General features: G+C 44.4%; 1 protein-coding gene across 2 annotated transcripts in view; it reads left to right on the plus strand.

Annotated features, from left to right (window-relative positions):
- The window catches only part of Cdh13 (cadherin 13), a 938,536-nt gene that overhangs the window by 320,608 nt on the left and 598,464 nt on the right, over positions 1-19,464 (plus strand). Inside the window, exon 1 of one of the 2 annotated variants that reach the window (XM_050144165.1) lies at positions 1,404-1,570. The exons of the other annotated variant lie outside the window; for it this stretch is intronic. The gene's annotated coding sequence lies outside the window, so the exon portion shown is untranslated. Of the gene's footprint in view, positions 1-1,403; positions 1,571-19,464 lie in introns of those variants that run through there. 2 annotated transcript variants of the gene reach the window in all.

A 19,464-nucleotide genomic window follows, 5' to 3' on the forward strand; every position in this document is an offset into this window, starting at 1 on the left:
CATTGGTTAAGTTATAATAAACCAGCTGCTTGGCCTCATGGCTTGGAACATAGATGGGAGGAGTAAACAGAATAGAATTCTGGGCGGAAGAGGAAGTGAGGTCAGACTCTGCTCTGCTCCCGGAGAGACTCTGCTCTCCGGATCACAGACGCCATGCTCAGCTCTCCCGGGTAGACGCGATAGCTCTGCTCTCTGAGGCACACGCGATGAAGATGGATGTAGGCTAGAATCTTCCCGATAAGCGCACCTTGGGGTGCTTACACACATTATTAGAAATGGGCTAGTCCAGGTGCGAGAATTAGCCTGTAAGGGCTAGAGTTCATGGGCCAAGCAGTTCTTTAAATGAATACAGTTTGTGTGTTGTTATTTCGGGCGTGAGCTAGCCAAGCGGCTGGGGTGTTGGGGACACAGCCCCGCCGCCGCTTCTTATTTCAACAGTTAGGAGAGGGAGCCTTGCTGGAGGCAGCTTCAAGAGTTTATAGTTTTGCTATTATTATTGCTTCTAGTTTTGCTCTTGCTGCTCTCTGTGGTTGAAAATGCTCCAGGTCTATACTGTCATGTTTCCCCTCCCATGATGGAATCTTCTTCTGGAACCACGAGCCCCATAGAAGCCCCTTTCTATAGGTTGCTTTGGTCCCGGTGGTTCTTCGCAGTAAGGACAAGTCTAACTGATACAGATCAAAGGGAAAAGGATGTGTTGACTTCTCCCTTACCTAGCTACATGCCTTTTATTTCCTCCTCTGATCTTAATCCAAAGCATTCTTTCTATTAGGTCCTCTCACCAGCAACTTAGAAAGTTAGGGAAACTGCAGCAGATCTGCTTCTCGGGTCTAGGACTGTTTGGTGGTCTTGGGATCTGTTTCTAAGGTCTAGAATTGTACACCATCTTGTAAGACCCAAAGGCCTAAAAAAGCCTCTTCTCTCTCTCCCTTCATTCATTAGACTTGGCATCTTGTTCTCATGAGATCAGATTCTCACAGTTTGCTGGCCTTTTCTTTCACCCAGACTTCTCCCCTGATGAAATAATTGCCTTTTAATTCTAATTTGCCCCTACTTCTATAATAATGTTTGAAAATGCAAAGTTTAGGGTCAAGACCTAATAATGAAGCCCACTTCCCTTGGGCTCTCTGGTTCCAGGAAGACACAGAGAGTTTACAGTTGCCAGGAAGGGAATCAGGCAATGCCGCAAACTTCCTGGCACCAGGAGAAGACAGTGGGAGGAAAATGAGATGTTTGAGAAACAACAAAGGATCTGTAAGACAGGACTGCTGTGTGGTGACGTCATGCTTGACATCAATCGACAGTTAATCCACTAGAGATCTGGGAGGAGTTCAGCAGGGGTGTGTGCAGGAGGGAACATACCTACCCTGAAGAGCAGGGACAAGCATCGGTGCTCACCCCAGAGTGCATGGCTCTGAATTCAGCTGCCTTTGCCTGCGAGGCTGAATTCAGGAGGAAATGGATCTGTTCCCCCATACAGTCAGGAAGAAGACCCACGGGGGCAGGCCACTGAACAACAACAATAATTTAAAGTGAAGAGAACTTTTCCTCTGCGTGTCTCATATCACAGGTAGCTGGGATACCTCTGACGTGGGGGCAAAGGGCTTTCCGCCATGGGTGATGCGATGGCTAATTTTGGTTGTCAGCTTGACAAGATCTAAAGCCACCGAAGTGGCAAGTCTGTTGGCACACCTGGGAGGGGTTATCCTGATTAGGTTAGTTGAGTAGCAAAAATCCCTCTGAATGTGGGTAGCACTATTCCCTGTACAGGGGTCCTGGACTACAAAAAGGAGAAATCTGGCTCAGCACTAGCGTGCATTGGTCTTTTTTCCGGGGTGCTTTGAGATCCTGGTGCCACCATCACTGTTCCATTATAATGGACTGTGCTTTGACTTATGAGCCTAAATGCTCCCTCCCTTCCTCCCTCCATCCCTGCCTCCCTCCCTTCTCCCTTCATTTGCCTTTCTCTGGATATTTCGTCACAGCAGCAAGAAATAGCTAAGGCAGGTGGGGACCATCTGTGTATGTGACCTCCTGTAAGAGTTTACACCTCAGAGATTGTGTGGATTCAGCTTCCAGCTGGGCTCCTTGCCCCACACAGCAGGTTCTCTGAATCATCCAAGAAACCAAGGCCATGCCTGGATATTTCATGGTGGATCCTGAAGAAAGGGCCTAAAGGGGAGAGCTACAACTCTTAAGTTAAACCATAGCCAACCCTTCTCTCCCCTTACAATTTTACCGAGCAGCTCAATTCCAAAGCCTTGTGGTATAAATGAAAAACAAAATGAGCAGATTGTCCTGGGTTCTAGAAAATTCCCACTCCTGTTTCTGTGCCGATACTCATGTCACCAGAAGTTATTTTGATGTGCTGGATGGTGATGAGGGACAGCAGAACTCTGCAAAGTAGGATCTCCACCCCACTGCTTACCTCATGAGTGATTGTGAACTGGGTTTTCATGGATCGTGGGGATGGTTCAGGGGCAGGGGGAAAAGGTGTTTACTGGACGCCCAAGTGACTTAACTCCCTAGGACCCATAGTAGAAGAGTACAGACTCCAGTAAGAATCTCTCTGGCCCTGATGTGTGTGCCAAGGCAGGATCATGTCTATATAAACACACACACTAATAATACTAAATAATAATACTAAAGCAGAGTAAAGATATTCTGTTGTTCAGAAGCCTGCTTTTCTGGGCTCTATATTAGGATGATAGGAGCCCTTCTTCCTGGGCAAATTAAAATACCAAGTGAGATATTCGTAAGAGGTAACGCTCATGTTCAACTTGTTCCCCACTGGTTGCTTTCAAGCACATGTCTTAGCTCATGGATTTTTGATAGCTCTTCCAGATAGGTTCTGTCATTCCCATTCTACAGAGAAACAGTCGAGGAATCAACAGGTTAAAGAGTCATGGTGGGGCATGTCTGTTATCCTAATGACTGGGGTCAAAGACCGGAGAATGGAGGATTTGTTGCTAATTTGAGCTGCATCACAACCCTGGGAGGAGAAGTGGAGAAAGGTCAGGAGAAGGGGGAAAAGGATAAAAATTATGAAGAGGAGAAAGAAAAAGGAGAAGGGGAGGAAGGAGATATGAAGAGGAAGAAGATAAGGAGGAAGGGAGGAGGAGAAAGGGAAGGAGGAGGACAGAAGAAAGAAAAGCAAGCTCGGGAAAGAAAAGCAAGGGGTGAAATGAATTACTAAAGGTTGCCCAACCCACGGGAGCTAGAGTTTGAGCTATCTTGGGTCAATTTACTGAAGTCTTTTCTTCTGACAGACTCGGCCTTTCTATTGTTGTAGGGAGCACTTTCCTCAGAGCTCAGAACACACCATGTACTTGCTAGCTATTAGCTAATGCTCTAATCACTACTTTAGCCTGGTGCTCAGGGAGCAATTGTCACAACTCTCCACCATCTGCGGTGCTGCAAGAGGCACTGGCAAAGTCAGAGCACCTGTGTTGGCATTGCGCATGCGCCTTCTGGGGGGGGGGGCGGGGGGAAGGCAGCCTGTCTGGAGGCTTGTGCTGGTGGAGACAGGACTATCAGATCCTGAGACTGTTGGTCACTGGAGGTCAGTAACAAGTGCTGCTTGCTGTATTTCTCACCCGCTGGAAGAGGAATTCTTAAAGAAATCAAATCAGAACCCTTTCACCCCGGTGCTTTCTGAGTTCTGCAGGACACATGGGTACCCCAGGAACTTTGGTGTCAAAGAGAGTGCTTCTGAATATGAAGAAAGGAGAGGTGAAAGATGTCTTTGTCATAGCAGAAAAGAAACTCACTCTGTTCTGTGGGGAATCATAACTGAGATGTACTTAAGACTTGGTGGTTGAGTTTGAGAGGAAAAAAATAAGTATATCTTCTGATTTATAACCCTGATGAGTCTACTGAGGCTAATGGTGCTTTGGTGAAGGCTGTGCCCATTAGCCATTTTCCAGCCCTCTCCTCATTACCTTTACCAAAAATTCTTCCCCGAACCCTTGGGAGATAAATGTGTGTTTTAGAGATAGTTGGGTCTGGGTTTGGAACTAGTGTTCTGTTTGTGAAAGACTCGACAAGAGCCATTACCCCTGGTGAACTTTGTTCTTTCTAAAATTCTCTCTCTCTTTCTCTCTCCCTCCCTCCCTCCTTCCTTCCTCTCTCCCCTCTCTCCCTCTCTCCTCTTCCCTCCCTCTCTCCCTCCCTCTCCCCTCCCTCTTTCTTTCTCTCTGTGTGTGCTCTAAGCATGAGAACCAGCTTGGCTATCACTCCTCATAAGCTGTGCATCTCACCTGAAACACGGTCTCCCCCTTTGACCTAGAACTGGACAAATAGGCCAGGCTGGCTGACCAGCTCACCCCAGGGACCCACCTTTCACTACCTCTTAAGCACCGGGGTTACAAGTATGTGTCACCTCCCAACATTAAAAATCAAAACTGGTTCGAGGGATCAAACTGAGGTCTTCATGTAGGCACGGCAGCCACTTTTCTGACTGAGCCCTCACCTGAGCCCTGAAATGTTGACAGCACTCTCCCATGCTTTGGGGGCTGGGGGACAAAATAAGACCATGCATAAATATGTCGTGTGCCCACGCCAGAGCTCATCCCAGTGCTGTGCAAATGTAGCTGATGTTCACGCATTCTCCTGGAAGTACCTTGAAGACTCGTAATCCCACTGCCGACTTCTGCTGAGCTCAGTAAAAAACCTTTGACTTTTGATTCTGTGAAACCAAGAATGGTTTGCTGAAAGTGTTCCTCATATGCCTCCCCTCCACGCCATAAATATGTGAAATCCACAACCACAAAAGCCCTATATCAGAGTCTTTATCTCGCCAGTTCTCTCAGATCCCGTTGCCCTCGGTGTCAAAGATACCTTAAAATCGCAGCGCTTTACTGGGACGCGTGTTTCTCTCCTGCTCCCCGTATCTGAAGGCCATCAGGAGCACATCTGATCTGAGCGGGGGCTCGGGTGGATTTAGTGCTAACTGTGTTTGGCATCGGGCTACTCCCTACATTTCTTAATTCTTTCAGTGATGGCATAAGGCCGCCCTGCTCCTAAAACCCCCATCTCTAGCCTCTGCTGCCGTTACATCCAAGAGCACCCGTGCATCTGCTCTGGTTTTCTCTGGGTTGTAGCCATGACCACACTCGGACCCAGGGCAACGGGGGACAGGAAAGGGTTGAATTCGGCTTACAGATGGTGTGAAGGAACTTAGCGGAGAAAGCACAGAGGAACACTGCTTGCTGCCTTCTCCGGGGCCTCAGGTTTATCTAGCTTTCTTGTTCAGCCCAGGTCCACTTGCTCGGGAAATGGTACCACCTGCAGTGGGCTGTGATGTCCCGCATCAATTAGCAACTAAGACAGCCCCCCACATATGCAACCATGGGTCAAATCTGATCTGGGAAATCCCTCAGTTAAAACTCCTTTCTCAGGTATCTAGACCATGTCAAGATAAAATTAGGACAGGGACCAAGCCAGCCCCACAGCTGCTCAGACATGAGACCATGCTCAGGGGATACATGGGGATAAATGCTACAAGGGTAAAAAGATTGGATTCGTGTCTCCTTGTCCAATCCCTTAAAGTCCACATCCCTGAATCTCTTAATCCATTATTGAGTCAATACTTCAGGCTATATAAGGCAGACCTGGTGTAAGTGACTTCACCTCATGGGGGCGGGGGGGGGCACGTAGAGCATAAGAAGGGAATACTTGGCAACATCTCAGCTTGGTGGACTTAGAGTACACTAACTCACTATGGAGTCACAGGTACCCAGCGATATGCCTGGTACAAAGTGGCTGCTCAGCGGGTGATTATAGAAAGGAACTCCAGTCTGGTTCACCTCATTTAACCCTCCAAGTTAGAGGTGACTTGTTTCCTACCCCACCTAGACCACGTTTCTCTTTAACTAAGAGTTGTGAGTGAATAAGAACGTGTGAGCTTCCCTTTAATCCCTTGGTTTCACACAAAACCACCCTCACTGAGATTCCTGGGTGCCAATTATAGAAACTCTCTCCTGCCCTCCACCCAACACGGTTGAGCAGATTTCACAAGCCCCCCCCCGCCCCCCACCAGCTCCCTCCTTCCAGTTTCTCGTCTCCAAAGTAAAGTCTGAAGCCAGGATTCTCTTCTTGGCAGTCAGTACACTCCTTTCAGCCTACTTGGGACATGGCTGTACGTAGATCATATCATGGTGTTAGGTTTTATTTGGGGGCAGCCTCTTTGGTCCCCTCCCCCAGTGTCCCTACCTCAGTCCCCTGTGGTTAGAAGTCAAAGAATCAGCTGCTATCCCTGGAGTTCCGTATTTCTGCAGTTCACCTTCTGGGAAGAGTACCTTCCTGCGCTTTGGTGGAACAAAGATTCTAGAAAAAAATAAAAGATGCAAACCGCAGTTCAAGGAAGCTGGCCGCGTCTGCATGCCTTCCTGGGAATGGCTCAGAGCTGAGGAAATAGGAATGGCCTCCTTATAGGTCCACCCCACTTTCCTTACTAACCCTTCCACCTGTGTCGCTCCTGGCACAGCCTGTCATAGGGGTGGACATGAGGTGTCTTCAGAGCAGCAGTGTCTTGTTTCTTGTGAAAGTAACCATAACACCGCACACTCTGGTCTTCTTCTAAAACAATAGTGACAGTTCAGATGGTTCGGAAAAACTTTTCAGTACATACATACTCTTGAGTGCTGATGAGCCTTGTTTGTTAGTTATTGCAGGGATTAGAGTTATATTGATTTCAGTGGTAATCAAAGACAGGTTTAAGGCAAAAAAACAACTCTTTAATATATAGTAATGAGTACACGTTTTCTTCTTTATGTATTCCTGTTAATTAGAGGATGTGAAATTCTGATAAATTGGGCTAATTCAAGTTCATCTCAGATTTCCATCCTCTTAGATAGTGTGGATTACAAGATACTGTCATCTAGCCTGGTTGGTGATCTCTCTCTGTGCTTCTCAGCACCATTTACCACTTATGAAAAGACCAGTTTGCTCCGACACGCCGTCACATGACCACCTCCAGGACACAAGTGATAGAACTTCTCTCTTGGCCCGCAGGAGGCTGAAATATGGGCTGTGAGGGGCAGGCCAGGATCTGAGGGCGCAGTCATCTCAACCAACTGCAGACGTGGACAATGAGCGTGGAACAGCGGAACCTGCAGGGCTGCTGAGCTCAGCAAGAATTGGGAGCCTGGCTCAGAGCAGAGAGAATTACAGAAGTTTGAACACAGCTGACCTTAGCCTTGAACACAGCAGAGAGGGAATGGAGGAGATGCAGAAATATTTAATTCCGCCAGCTTAGCCAACCACTTTATGCCACCCTCTAGGATGTAACTGGAAAGCTATATGGACTTAGCGGGATCTTCCACTAAGCAGAAAGAAGACAGTGAGTGGACAAGAGAAGCAATCACACCAAAAAAGCTAGAATGGGATAAGAAAGCTGTCACTTCTAGAAAATTCCACAGTAAGAGTAGGTTTCTGCTGAGCGTAGCTGTGAGCAAATCAGGAGAGCAATCCCCAAAGTGAGACTGCTACAGAGCCTCTCTGCAGACTTCGTGAACCAACTCTAAGAAGACAGCAGCCTGGGCAAGCACAGACCTGCCTGAGTTTGTAAATTCTCATGTGCGAAGCATAAGCACAAAGGCTGACTTGGAATCTATAGCCTTCAGACTTTATTGTGCACCAAAATTATTTGACATTATTGTAAACAAGAATAAGGTCATTCTTGAGATGGCATCCCCTGAAGATCCTGCCGTACGCTGTCAGTGGGAATGAAATTCCCGTATGTCCAAGCTTCTCAAGGCTAGAGTGTCCTCCAAGGCGGACGAGGTGGCATCATTGGAGAAAGATTGGCTTGCAGGAGCTGGTGTGGATGGGGTGCAGAGTTTTAGAGATCCCCTAATTTCCGCAAGATCAGATTTCAGCAGTGATTTAGAACTGGGACCCATGGATCACAAAGTTTCGACTCAGCGTTTACGAATCAATAACCATGTCTGAGTTAACTAATTACTGCATGAATAATTTTTAAAGCAACTCATGAATCAATACCAGATGTCAAAGGTGGTGTTCACAAAGGGGGTATGTTACATTTAGATTTTGGGCTCTCATCGTCACGGAGATTAGAGTCTTCTTTGAAGTAAAGGAAATAAGAAACAGTTGGCCCTACAAAAATGTAAACTGTGACAGGCAGTTTCATGGTCTGCTGCTTTGACTGAGAATGGCTCCCAAAGACTCATGTATTTGAATATTACGTTCCTAGTTGGTGGAACTGTTTGGGAGAGATTAAAACATGTGGCCTTGGAAGAGGTGTGTCACTGGGAGCAGGCTCTCTCTGTCTTGTACTTATGGATCAAGCTGTAGGCTCTCAACTGTTCTTTTCTTTCTTTTTTTATTGATTTTATTGAGCTCTACATTTTTTCTCTGCTCCCCTCCCTTGCTCTCCCCTCCCCTTCAACTCTCTCCCATGGTCCCTATGCTCCCAGTTTACTCAGGAGATCTTGTCTTTTTCTACTTCCCATGTAGATTAGATCTATGTCTGTCTCTCTTAGTGTCCTCATTGTTGTCTGGGTTCTCTGGGATTGTGAATTGTAGGCTGGTTTTCTTTGCTTTATGTCTAAAAAGCCACATATGAGTGAATTCATATGATATTTGTCTTTCTTGGTCTGGGTTACCTCACTCAATATGATGTCTTCTAGATCCATTCATTTGCCTCCAAATTTCAAGATGTCATTATTTTTCTGCTGTGTAGTACTCCATTGTGTAAATGTATCACATTTTCCGTATCCATTCTTCAGCTGAGGGGCATTTAGGTTGTTTCCAAGTTCTGGATATGACAAACAATGCTGCTATGAACATAGCTGAGCACATATCCTTGTAGTATGATTGAGCAGCCTTTGGGTATATATCCAAATGTGGTATTGCTGGGTCTTGAGGAAGGTTGTTTCCTAATTTTCTGAGATATACAAAAGAGATGTACCAATTTGTACTCCCATCAGCAGTGCAGAAGTGTTCCCTTTACCCCACAACCTCTCCAGCATAAGTTGTCATCAGTGTTTTAGATCTAGGCCATTCTTACAGCCGTAAGCTGGAATTTCAGAGTTGTTTTGATTTGCATTTCTCTGATGGCTAAGGATGTTGAGCATTTTCTTAAATGTCTCTCAGCCATTTTAGATTGTTCTGTTGAGAGTTCTCTGTTTAGGTCTGTACTCCATTTTTTATTGGATTATTTGTTCTTTTGACAACCAATTTCTTAAATTCTTTGTATATTTTTGAGATCAGACCTCTGTCTGATGTGGGGTTGGTTAAGATCTTTCCCATTCTGTAGGCTGTCATTTTGTCTTGTTAACCATGTCCTTTGCTTTACAGAAGCTTTTCAGTTTCAGGAGGTCCCATTTATTAATTGATTCTCAAAGTGTCTGTGCTACTGGGGTTATATTTGGGAGGTGGTCTCATGTGCCAATGTGTTCATGTGTACTTCCCACTTTCTTTTCTATAAGATTCAGTGTGGTTGATTCTATGTTGAGGTCTTTGATACATCTAGATTTGCGTTTTGTACATGGTTATAGGTATGGAGCTATTTTAATTCTTCTACATGTTGATATCCAGTTATGTCAGAACCATTTGTTAAATATGCTTTCTTTTTTCCATTTTATATATTTTGCTCCTTTGTAAAAAGTCAGATGTTCATAGGTGTGTGGATTAATATCTGGGTCTTCAATTCTGTTCTATTGGTCCTCCTGTCTGCTTTTATGCCAAAACCAGGCTGTTTTCAGTACTGTAGCTCTGTAGTAGAGTTTGAAGTCAGGGATTGTGATACCTCCAGAAATTTCCTTATTGTACAGGATTGTTTTGGCTATGCTGGGTTTTTTGCTTTTCCATATGAAGTTGAGGATTGTTCTTTTGATATCTGTGAAGAATTTTGCTGGATATTGCATTCAATCTGTAGATTGCTTTTGGTAAGATTGCTCTTTCTATTATGTTAATTCTACCTATCCAAGAACATGGGAAATCTTTCCATTTTCCTGGTGTCTTCTTCAATTTCTTAATTCAAACATTTAAAGTTCTTGTCATACAGGTCTTCCTCTTGTTTGGTTAGAGTTACTTGGAGAAATTATATGCCATTTGTGGCTATTGTAAAGGGTGATGTCTCTGATTTCTTTCTCAGCCCATTTATCAACTGTGTGAAGGAAGGCTACTGACGTTTTTTGAGTTAACCTTGTATGCTGCTACATGACTGAAAGTGTTTATGAGTTGTAGAAGTTTCTTTGTAGAAATTTTGGGGTCGCTTACGTAAACATATCACCAGCAAGTAGTGAGAGTTTGACTTCTTCTTTTCTGATTTGTATCCCCTCAATCTCCTTTTTGTTGTCTTATTACTCTAGCTAGGACCTCAAGAGCTATATTGAATAGAGAGAGAGAGCGTGGGCAACCTCGTTTTGTTCCTGATTACGGTAGCATCGCTGTGTGTTTCTCTCCTTTTAGTTTGATGTTGGCTGTTGCCTTGCTGTATATTGCCTTTATTATGTTTAGTATTCAACTGTTCTTTTCGTCTGCCATCGTGGACTCTAATCCCCTGAAACCATCAGGCAAATTAGAAGCTTTCTCTTTTAATTTAATAATAATTAAATTTATTAAGTTAATTAGTAATAAATTGGTCTGGCCATGGTGTTTTGCCACGGCAATAGAAGAGTAGCTAAGGAAAAAGGTCTCAAAAAATTCTGTCCTTGGAATATAACTGCTGTAAGCACCCTGAACTCTCACCTGAGATCTCAACCCCTCCCTCCTAGACCTGCTGGCCAGCTCTGTGCATTTCTGCCCCAGCTACTTGTGGTCACTGGGTTACAGCAGATGCTAAAGTATATAAACTATAGAAGGTTAACTAGTTATGGGGAAGTTGTCATCCATGCTGGAGTGAAATTTTCTAGTGGTGCAGATGTGCTGTAGCCACCCGTGATCCTGTGAGTCACCCCTCACCCATACTCTCTAAGTTACTCAACGAACTTGTTGGTTTCCTAGCCTAGGCATTGGTGGATTCATACTTTGGTCTGGCATTCGTACCCCATCTGGAGGAAGCACGGATTTATTTATCTAGCTCCAGAAAACTTTCATGCAACAGGAAGATAAGAAAATCAGTTCAGAACTGGGATAATTGCCAGACTGAAGGGAATGAAGCCAAAGTTAGCTGTGACCTTTACAGAGAATGGTTGGGACCAGAAGAGTTTAATGACTTCTAGGTGAGGCCACCCAGATTTCTCTCCATCCATGGACATGATCTCATGGCCAAAACTATCCTCCCTGGACGAGACTTAGATGCCATGTCAACTTCCTCTTCTTTCTTTGAGAACGTGGAGGTTTGAATATAAATGGCCCCCATAGGTCCATAGAGAGTGGCACTATTAGGAGGTGTGGCCTTGTTGGAGTAAATGTGGTGGTGTTGGAGGCAGTATCACTGGGAACAGGCTTTGAGGGCTCAGATGTCCAAGCCTGGCTAGTGTGCTTCACATCTCCTCCTACTGCCTGTGGATCTAGATGTAGAACTGTCAGCTACCTCCCTGGCACCATGTCTGTCTGCATACCACCATGCTTCCCACTGTGACAATGATGAACTAAACCTCTGAACTGTAACACACCCAGATTAAATGTTTTCCTTTGTAAGAGTCACCATGGTCATGGTGTCTCTTCACAGAACAAGAAACGTTAACTAAAACAAGACTGTTTAGATTCCACCTTCCCAGGCTTAGGGGAGCTGATACAGTTGATCCAATAACTATCCATATGTCTACTCTTATTATTTACTTCTATTAACAATGCGGACCTATATTTTCTCCTAAAGTGGGCCTGTGTCTGTGGTAGTTTGGATGTAATTGGCCCCTATAAACTATTAGGGAATGACACTCTTGGGAGGGATGGCCTTGTTGAAGGAAGTGTGTCACTATGGAGGCAGGTTTTGAGGTCTCTTTTGCTTTAAGCTTCACTCAGTGTCATGGTCCACTTCCTGTTGCCTTCTGATCAAGGTGTAGCCAGCACCATGTCTGCCAGCATGCAGCCATGCTCCAGCCACGGCCATGATGATAATGAACTGAAACTCTGTAGCTGTAAGCCATCACTTCAAAAAATGTTTCCTTTAGAAGAGTTGCCATGGACTAAGATAGTGTCCCTCCTTTCTGCACATTTTGGGTCACCCGCCATGGTGTATTGGACCAGTGTCTTCTACCTTGAAGTCAGAGCCAACCCTGCATCTTATGAAAGCACTTATTACACAAAAACACTAATTAACCTATCACGCATGATCTAAACTATTGTAGGTTTGAGTTACTAGAGAGACAGAGAGAGGTGGGGGGGCTGGGAGGCTGGCATCCAGGGATAGATGTGTAAACTGACCCTGAGAAGACTCCGGAACTCAACCTTTGGTTTTGTTATCAGTCTCGGCACCAAGTCCCTAGCCCATCTTCACTGTAAACCCAGAAGAATTTTACACCACAAGGGCTTGTTTTAGGTCCTGGGAGGTCATTGTAACTAAGTCATGTTTGAAAGAGGTCATGTTAGAATGTGACTTCTGGTTCAGTGGACACTGCTTACTGGGTAGGATTGGGTTAGAAACCTCTTTTTCTGTCTGACTATTCTGTTTTCAGAACAGAAAACAAAGAAAACGGGCCACAGCTGAAACAAACAGCAGCAGAGACATGGTGTCAGTGGGAACGAGCAAGCTAGTGTGCCTTGCACGCAAGGGTTGTGTCAGATGCATTTCCGTAACAATGGTGCCACCCTTGGCAGTCCGGTGCCTAGAGAAGGGCTGCAGAGATCAGCATGGAGGGAGGAAGCCCTCCCTTCCCAGATCTCTGAAGCTCTGATTCATTCTCCAAAACCTCGTCCCTTTTTCAGTAGCAGAAACTCCTCCTGCAGAGCCAGCCAGTTCCCTCTGGGGCTGGTCTCCGGAGAGGCGCAGCGTCTGGCTCCCACCCTCCATGTAATTGCCCATCTGCTTGTGGGAAGCGAGGCGGGTTCTATTCTCTTCCTTCACAGACGTGTCAATGTGCTGGCTGATGCACGTGACAATGGCAGCAGCTGCATCCTGAAGTCGGCCCCTGTGCCCCCCACTCACTGCTCGGCTTCACCCTTCAGGTCTTGTGTGGGGCTCTTTGGTGGCTGGAGATCCGCTTCTGTAACAACCCCATGCCTTGGCTTGTGTTCCATTGGAATGACCTAAGTCCAATGCTGCTCACCGCATCCCCATGGCAGAGCCTCCTTGGGGTGCCTGAGTTTTCCCCTTTGGGAAGAGTCAGTGGTCTTCCTTCTCTGCACTTGCCTCAGAACTTCCTTAGGTACCAACAGAAGCCCTAGTGTGTGATCTTCGTGCCTCGGCTTCCATCCTTGGTTCCACTAATCACCTCCTGGTGACTTCCCTTTTCCTGTCAGCTACGTTTAGAAAGATCTCATGGACCAACCAAAATGCATTGAGCAAACAATCCTTCACTCATTTCCCAAAAGTTTTCAAACAAATCAAGGTCTGTGAAAGGCCAGCATTCTTACCACTCTCCCACAAATAGAACATACAGTCTAAATTGCTATTATCCAAGTTATAAACAAACCTTTAAGTGCTTCAGAGGATCTACTTGCGGAGGAGACAGACAGCTTAATTCTCTCTTTGAAACACCAATGCATCTCAGAATATTAATTATTAAAGTCCTAATAAATGGATTAAGGGGGCGATTTGGTCAACAAAAGGCAGAGCCTGATTGGTCTTGCAGTAGTTACATGACCTTGAGAAAGAGCCTTAGCTTGACGCGTCTCACTTTCTTCATCAGTAAGATCGGCATGATTAGACTACTGACCCTGTGTGATCATCATGAAGGGGAGATGAGTAATGCCTCTAACGCACGTTGTTCAGAGAGGCCCAGAGGGAGGCGTGCATAGAAGTTACCTGCAGCTGCCAGCGTTTCTCATCAACATCAGTTAGCATGACAACCCAGAAGTACCCCTCAGATCAGGAACCCTGTTCTCAACAGTTGAATAAATATTTTCAAGCACCCTAGGGTTATCAAACTCCCAAGTTCACCCATTCTCTTCCTTGGGAGTGCTAGCTGCTTCTACTGGGCACACAGTCCCTTTACGAAGGCTCTTTTTGTCCAGTCACCTTGGCATCTAGGTATGGCCATTCATATGGATGGCAAGCATTAATGCACAGGCGAGCAGAGTGTGTGCCCTTGAAACCATGCTGTTAAAAAGAAGAACCCTGCTCTCTTGACTTGTCTCTTTCCCTTTAGCTGGCTTGCAAACATGGTGGTGAGTCCTTATTCAGCCAGGTCAAAAGGACCCGATCCCAGGCTGGAAAGGTAGTTCAGTTGGAAGAATGCTTGCCTAACATGCACAAGCCCATGGGTTCAATCCCAGTACCACATAAATTGGGTACATCTGTATACACATATAATTCCAGTACTTGGGAGGATCAAGAGTTGAAGGATGGGGCCAGAAGATGGCTCAGTAGTTAAGAGTGCTGGCTACTCTTAGAGAGGCCTGGGCTTTTAAGTTCCTAGCACCTAAGTGGTGGCTCACAACTGTCTGTAACTCCAGTGCCAGGGAATCAAATGTCCTCTTCAAGCACGCATGTGGTTCAGAAATACATGCAGGCGAAATGATTATATACAAAAAATTATTTTTTAAAAACTTTTAAATGTTTTTAAAAGAAGACTTTAAGATCATTCTTGACTACATAGAGTCGAAGGCCAGCCTGTAATATACAAGAATCTGCCAAAAGAAACAAGTAAACCAAACACAAACAAAAAAGCAGGTACTCTACTGGATGTCACATGGCAGAAAGATGTGTCTTCATTACTACCATCAAGCCACCATTGCAGTTCAACCCTATATTGTCAGACAAAGAAGGAACAATTGTACCTGGTGCTTCAAATGGCTGAGCCCTGGGGTCAGTTATTACATTTGCACATAGTATATAAATACATCAGCAACACCTCTCTTCAAAAGAGTACACACTACTTCTTCCTCAGCTACACAACTTGAAGTCTAAACCCACGGCGTTGCCTGAGCCTGGTGTGTTCTCCTGGTCAGACATGACCATCTGGCAAACAGGAACAGTGCATGCTGCATCCACAGAGAAAAAAGACCACGCAGCCTCCCCATGAACTACTGGGGAATCAATATCTTTTAATTATGAGAAAGCACATTGTGTCTCCATCTCCCACCGTGGCGAGAAGAAGGTCGGATCACAGTCCTCGCAGCCTTTATCAGCATCGTGGAGGGCTTGTTTATCAAGTGGGAATCAGAATCGGAAGACCCTGGAAGGCTTTCATCTGCCTGTTTTCTGCCGTTTGTTTACGTGGCTATGCCTTGCAAGATTAAAAGATGTAGAGAGGGAGCGCCCAGCAAAAGGAAACAAACTCTTTGGAAAGTCGAAGTAAGGTTTCTGTATTAGAAGAAAAGGCAATTAGTCACTTGAGGTTTTCCGGGCAGGGTAGGGAGTAGGCAGTTATTATGCGCCTTCCCCGTAGTACATCTAGAGATATTTTAAAAAATGATCAAAACTCCAAGCTGTAATGGATAAAAAAAAAAAAAGGAAACAAAAAGAACAAACCCCTCTCGTCTCCCATCTGCCTCTCCTTCATGACTCATCCACTTCCTGAACTGGAAAGACACCATCTTCATGAACATGGAAGTGAGCTGTGAGAACAGCCTGTGCTTCTCTGTGTAAGTCTCAGGCAGCCTTACCAAAGCCAGCCCAGGCCCCAGCATGGCCTCACCCTACTGCGCTGTCTGCTTGGTCTCATGTTCATTTCCACTGTCTGACTTCTTGACAGACAGTGATTCCTTCCTGTATTTAGAGCCAAGTATCGCATTTACGCCAGCGAAAACATTAATGACAGTAATAAAAAAAATAATCTTTTTAAGGCAGTATTAACCTCAAGATAAAACTGAGGGACCTGAAACTCAGAGCTAAGAAATTTTATCTGGAATGATTTAGAAAGTTCTAATTGAGAGTGATGATGAAGATGATGGTGATGATGATGGTGAAGGAAGGAGGAGGATACTGCTGATGCTGATGGTGTTTGTGAGGATGTGAGGATGCTGATACTGTTGATGGTGGTGAGGTTGGTGATGTGATCGGTGGTGATGGTGATGATTGTGGTGATGTGATGGGGATGGTGGTTATGGTAGCTGTAATGGTTACACTATTGATAATGATGACAGTCTCTTACATGTAGATATCATGCTAAATGTTTGAGTTACATAAATATATATAATTAAAGCACTCGGTATTTATAATTAACAGCTCCAATGCTAGAACTAAAATGTCATTTAGGACAAAATTCAAAGGCACCAAAATATCAATAATCAAAGCACTGAATATTTAGTGAAATAGTGTGTAAAAATAAATGTTGATATAAGAATACATGATAAAAAATAAATCTTTTAAATAAAGATTAGACCCCCACATTTGAAAATTTCCTCCTGTTGGCTCTTACTCCCATCTCTTTCTGTAAACTAAAGATAATATTATTTCATTTTTGAAGCAAACTTAGTCCATTTGTTCTTGTCACCATTTCACAGGTGAAAACATTGAGGCTCAAGAGCTTGGTCAATGTAGAAAAGACGGCTTTCCAGGTCAAGTATATGTGACAGAGAAGTTCAGGATTTCCCAGCATTCTACCTGTCTTCTAGAATAATTCTCCCACATAGCTTTAACATCCAGCCTCATATTCTGAGCTATATTTAAAGTCTGGGGATTAAAATAGATGTGCCTATTAGCTTCACCTCTTAAGAAGGCAGCAGTATCAGGTGATGCTGTTGCTGTGGAACTCCAAGGATGTGCATGCATGAATTAGGCACCCACTTACAGGTTTAATCCATTCAACCCAGAAGACAGCGTGCAAGGCATCTACATTGTATTCCGTGGACAGAGACACAGAATCTCTGAGTTGGGTGCCCAGAGTCAGTGAATCTGTCAAAGCAAGTTGAGTGTTCCTAGATGACAACTCCATCCTTATTGTGCCTGCTCTGCAGATGTCGGAGTTTGCCCCCGAAGTCCTGAGCTTGAGGTTCCATCACAGCGCTTTTCTTGTCAATGTCCAGTGTGTTTCTCTCACTTTTCCTGGAATGGCTATTTTCCAAAATGCACTCATACATTGCCATAATTTCCATGAAATTTAAAATCAGCTTGTATGAGCTGGAGACATTTTGGAAGACAGGGGGCAAAGGTGGGAGGAGAGGGGTGGGTACCGACACCTTTCAGAAATAACAGGAAAGATGGGGCTCTTTCCCAGTTTCTTCCCTTTGTTTCTGTTTCTTCGTTTGTTTTTCTTGTTTGTTTTTTGTTGTTGTTGTTGTTTGTAAAGTGGCATTCGTTTTCTTCTGGAGATCCCATCTTCTTACCGCTGATAGAACACAGTGACTGGAGGCCAAGTGAGCACTCGGGATTAGTGTGGCCTCAGGACAGACTCCTGAGTTAATTCTTCCTCACTTTTGCTAAGACCTTGCTCCATCTAGCATCTCAGTCTGCTCTCAACCATCTCCATGGAGACCCTTCTAGCGGGTCACTGTTCTCTGCTAGGAACTAGTAGATATTACCCTAATTCTCAAAAACATTCCTTCTTAACACTTAACAATAACGGACAAAAGGGTTCATATCCTGAACTATGCACCAATGAGATACAGTTTTATAGTTTTAACAGGCTCCTCTAAATTCCACTTATGTATCCTCTAAATGCCAATGGCTCATGATGCTTAATTTCAGTGCTCAACCAGATTGAATTAAAAAATACTCCAGGCATTAATGAGACATACTTTTGAGAGTCTGTGAAGTCCTTCCAGAGAGAAGTAACCAATGGAGACATACCCTGGATGTGGGAAGCACAATCACACTGACTTGGGGGTGATGGACAAATAAAGGGGGGGGGGGTAAATACATAAAACTAGTTGAATCCCAGTATTCCACTTTCTCTGCTTTCCATTCTGCCAAAATGTTAGCAAGCAGCCCCCTGCCACCAACATTGCTTTGGCTTCTCACCATAATGTACTATCTTCCCTTAACATGGAAGCCAGAATAAATCCTTCCCCACTTGAGCGGTCTCTTGCCAGCATTTGGTCACCATAGTGAGAAACATAATTAGTATGTAGTTTGATATAAGAACCCTGTTACATAAGTTTGTCTTGATCCATCTTTCTCAGATACTTCATCCCTTCTCCTTTTTAATTCTCACCAGCTTTTTCTTAGTCAAGAAGCTTCCAACCTCTCCCGCTACAGTTTACCTGTTCACATGAGACTTTGTCTTCATCTGCTTGAACACCAGTAATTATCCTCTCCATCCTTTGAAATATCCGTTCAGGTACCACATTGTAAGCCCTGCCAGGACCCATCAACCGTAGCTTCACACTGTGTCTGATATTTGAGGTGTGCTGCTATAGGAAAAAAAATGCCTCTTTCCTGTTTTTCCATTATGCTACATTCTTTTGACTTGCATCCTCTAACTATAACCTTTCTAACTTAATTTTACCCCCTTTCTCTTTCTCCCTCTCACTCCCGACACTCCCCTATGCCATTAGCACTTAGCTCTTTTCTCTTTTCCTTTGTCAGCCTCCAGACTCCTGCAGTTCTATTTTTTGCGCACAGACCAACAGAGAAGCGACTGGAGGCATTTTAAACAAAATTTGCATAGCTATCTCCAAATAATAAAATTTAATACAGTGCCATTTTGTCTTCTTGCTTTGTTTTACTAACAAGGAACAAATTCCATATGTAAATGAATAGTGTGTGTGTGTGTGTTTACATCAAAATTAATTCAGTGGTACCAAGATATGTATTTAAGGAAACCATAAAACACTAGAAAGGATCAATCAAAGATGCATTTTTTATAGTCTTGTGATAAGGTAGAATTTAAGCATTTCACAAAAAGTCAAAACTATAAGCTGAAAAATTGATGTAGTTGACTTCATAAAATTTTAATGGGTCTCCAGAGTTAAAAAATAGCTCTATAAGTAAGAAATCAAATGACATGTTGAGAAATATATATGCATCGTACATTCCAAGGGGTGAGCCTTTCTCTTCAGCCACGTGCCCTGAGGTTCATACTTGACCTTCCCGGTGGCAGTCTTTCCCAATCAATAAGCTGGGTTAATGATGCTGCCTTTCAGGCCAAGAAAGAATATGTCAGTGAATCTCAACCAGGAATGCTTTCAACTCCAAGGAGACACTTGTCAACACCCAGAATCATTTTTTGGTTGTCACCACAGGTTTTGCTACTCACGCTTTGTAGGCAGGAGTTACTGTCTTCTGGAACATCTTATAAGGGAAAGGAGATGAAGAATGGTTCTGCCTCAGCTGTTGGAAAAATCACAGAGAATCTTGGTCTTCACAGGGGACCTGCAGAGCATCTGCCGCAAAGTCGGCGCTCGTTCAGCGTCGATCAATATTGAACGCTTCCCGCCCTTCACTCCTGTCCATTGCTACAACTTCTAACTCTTCAGCCCTTTCGTACAGAAGGTGATTGAGGCACATCT

Source organism: Alexandromys fortis, unplaced genomic scaffold (assembly GCF_014885135.2).
Source record: "Alexandromys fortis isolate MF-2015 unplaced genomic scaffold, M_Fortis_MF-2015_v1.1 scaffold_1, whole genome shotgun sequence".
Taxonomy (NCBI): Eukaryota; Metazoa; Chordata; class Mammalia; order Rodentia; family Cricetidae; genus Alexandromys; species Alexandromys fortis.